The following is a 3708-nucleotide window of genomic DNA, read 5'->3' as shown; positions in this document are numbered from 1 at the left end:
TCAATATAAATAATATACATGTATTATGATCTTATCAATCACCTCAGACAGTGTATTAATGTTAAATCGTGTATATATTAATAAAGAAATTGATATCAATCGGTTATTCGGAGGTGCTTATACTTGAAATGGCAAAATTAAGAGAAGGTTTTACAAGAATTGGTGAAAGTTTAAAAAGAAAGCCTTCACCAAGCATTCGAAGAAATTGGAGAGTCTGACGAGGGTAAGAAGGATCTTCAACCCCAGCTGGAGAGATTGAAAAAATATGCATCATGTGTTGGCTTTCACTCAGGTACCGACTCAATCTTAATTTCTTGTGCTGTTTATGTTTTGTATGCCTTCAATTCAACCCTAGAATCAATTATATAAATTTTATTTTCCAGAATGAGGGGATTCAGAAGCAGAACTTGATTTTGCTTAATGGAATTCCATTGCATTTTATGTGAAATGAGAGCTTGTCTAACGAACTATCTATGGATTTTGTTTCCTAATTTTCTGTACTACCGATCTCTAGATATTAGGATCATTACATTCCATTGTTTTTTTGAATTGGCGTAGAATTTGAGATTTTTTTTCCTTTTGATGTGGATATGGTGGCGATTGAGTGATTGCGAATGCGAGTTTCTTTTTAATATTTTCTGAATTCTTGTTTTTCGAAGGGTGACGGGGGGAAGATGTCGCACAGGAAGTTTGAGCACCCAAGGCATGGATCCCTTGGTTTTCTCCCAAGGAAGCGTGCTGCTCGTCACAGGGGAAAAGGTAACTATCCTGTCGGATTTATTAATGACATAATGTTATCGTGAGTCGGTTCTCCGAGTGGTGTTGAAACGAATGTAATTCAATTGGAATGAGGTGAAAATAAAATATGTAATTGTGAAAAAATGCGTTCTCTCAAACTTCTTGTTGCCAAATGACTGACTCTCACGTATCTTGTGAATCAAACTCTGCTACATGTTTACTGTTTTTTCGGCCATATGTGTTCATGTTTGCGTACTTGCTTCTATCTTTCCTTTTGGCGCTCACTTGATTTGTCATCAACCATGCAGTGAAGGCTTTTCCAAAGGATGACCCCAGCAAGCCCTGCAAATTGACGGCTTTCCTGGGTTACAAGGCTGGAATGACTCACATTGTCAGGGAAGTCGAGAAACCAGGATCAAGTAATTGTTTGTCCCCTAAATTTCTACCATTTGGTTATTCTTTCCTTTAACATTGACGAGTTCATTAAGTTTGTGGAATTTTGGTTACACGTGCAGTTCTTTTGTTACCAAACTCTCCTGTTTTCTTCTCTTATGCTTCTTTGCCAAACTTTCATTTGTGGAATGTTTCTTTGATTTTTAGTGTATTTCCTAACTAAAAATAACGACACGACAAACTTATTTAGATGCTAACTCCTGGTTTCTTTTGCAGTTCCATTTGCATTGTGTTTGAAAATCTTTTGTTCGTGGTTTTCTTTGTTAATGTGATGACACTCTAGCAATAAAATTTATAGTTTTCTTCCTGACCGTTATGGCTAGTTTTAGGTGGCCTTAAGTATTTCTAACTGAAAAAAACAAGAATTGTTTTTAGTTTTTTACTTGTGCTATATTAAACATCTGTGAGTTGCTTATAACTGTAAGCTTCAAATGAAATCTGATTTGGAATTGATCATTTTAGAACTTCACAAAAAGGAAACTTGTGAGGCTGTCACTATAATTGAAACACCACCCATGGTGGTTGTTGGAGTGGTTGGGTATGTGAAGACTCCCAGAGGACTTCGCTGCCTCAACACAGTTTGGGCTCAGCACCTGAGTGAGGAAGTGAAGAGAAGGTTTTACAAGAACTGGTGCAAGTCTAAAAAGAAGGCCTTCACCAAGCATTCGAAGAAATTGGAGTCTGATGAGGGTAAGAAGGATTTTCAGTCCCAGCTGGAGAAGTTGAAAAAATATGCATCCGTTATTCGTGTGCTGGCTCACACTCAGGTACGGACTCCATCTTAATTTTTATTCTGTTTAATGTTTTGTATGCCTTGAATTCAACCCTAGAATCAATTACATGATTTTTGTTCTCTTACATGTGGATTCAGACGCAGAACTGATTCACATTAATTTTAATTCGGACACCAAAAAGATGGTTAATTGATTGCAACCTTTGAACTTGTTCTGTTAAATATTTTGTGTCGATTCAGATTCGGAAGATGAAGGGATTGAAACAGAAGAAGGCACACTTGATGGAGATACAGGTGAATGGTGGAACTGTTGCGCAGAAGGTTGACTTTGCATATGGCTTCTTTGAGAAGCAGATCCCTGTGGATGCTGTTTTCCAGAAAGATGAGATGATAGACATTATTGGTGTTACCAAGGTTATGAAGGTGTCGTCACACGATGGGGTGTTACCCGTCTTCCCCGCAAAACTCACAGGGGTCTTCGCAAGGTGGCTTGTATTGGTGCATGGCACCCTGCCAGAGTTTCCTTCACGGTTGCCAGGGCCGGTCAAAACGGTTATCACCACCGCACTGAAATGAACAAGAAGGTCTACAAGCTTGGCAAGGCAGGGAATGAGGAACACTCAGCCAGTACTGAGTTTGACAGGTTGAAATATCATACACGCTGCTTTCATTATTATATGAAGATATACGTCGCATTACTTTTTCTGTCACTTGCATTTTTTAGTTCAATTCGTCATTTTTTCTCTTCTCGTCTGTGTTATCTATGAAGTTGGCACTTTTTCTAATAACTGTACTCGGTTATGAATGCTTTTGCTGAATGTTACTTATGAAACACATTACCTTGGCTTAAACTGTTACAACTTACATTTCGGAACTTCGAATAGTAGAGCTAGCATGCTCCTGCTCCTGTATGCACGTCTTGGTTGATATCAATTATAATTTTATTCATTTTATTTGTAGATTCCTCGCATGAGCAAGTTTTTGTCTCTTCTGAGCTAAACTTTGTCAAATGAAATTGTGACAGGACTGAGAAAGACATTACGCCCATGGGTGGGTTTCCTCACTACGGTGTTGTCAAGGACGATTACCTCATGATCAAGGGTTGCTGCGTTGGTCCCAAGAAAAGGGTCGTCACTCTTCGCCAATCCCTCCTCAGTCAGGCCTCTCGTGTAGCCCTCGAGGAGATTAAGCTCAAGTTCATTGACACCTCATCCAAGTTTGGACATGGACGTTTCCAGACAACTCAGGAGAAGCAGAAGTTCTATCTATGGTCGAGTCAAAGCCTAGCAGCTTTCCTAGTAGAAGAGATCGGGGTTGCTGGGGCTGCGTTCACATTATTTTGTAGATCTATATGAAATTATTACAATTTTAATAATTTTATATTTTCTAGAACGTGAATTTATTCATTTAATCTTAGTGTTTAAACATGTACCAAACTTATTTTAAAAATAAAGCTTAAAAATTAACCATAAAACTTCATTATGCTTCGTGCTTTTTAAAACCATGCTAGCAAGTGATATTAGCAACGCATAATATTGGATAGTTGAATGTCGTGATGAAATTGAGATAAAGATTTATACTTTACAACCTACAAAGAATATCAATGTTAAAGTGGAGTTCAATGAAAATACTAAACATTATAATTTTGAGATTTTTGTGTTTTAAAAAATTTGAGAATTTATGACGCAGTAGACTAAATCTATATTATATATGAATTATTTAATTTATTTAATGGTTGAGAAAATTTCAACTATATTAAAATTGAAAACATTTTTTTACCCTTA

At 37.1% G+C, this 3708-nt stretch overlaps 1 pseudogene; it reads left to right on the top strand.

Moving 5' to 3' along the window:
* The first annotated feature begins 559 nt into the window (after nt 1–559).
* On the top strand, nt 560–3294 carry LOC142554001 (large ribosomal subunit protein uL3-like; annotated as a pseudogene).
* Nucleotides 3295–3708: the final 414 nt, after the last annotated feature.

The sequence above is a fragment of the Primulina tabacum genome, chromosome 8 (assembly GCF_025594145.1).
Source record: "Primulina tabacum isolate GXHZ01 chromosome 8, ASM2559414v2, whole genome shotgun sequence".
In the NCBI taxonomy this organism is placed as follows: Eukaryota; Viridiplantae; Streptophyta; class Magnoliopsida; order Lamiales; family Gesneriaceae; genus Primulina; species Primulina tabacum.
The sequence above is the reverse complement of the archived record's forward strand: the minus strand, read 5'-3'. Positions and strand labels throughout refer to the sequence as shown.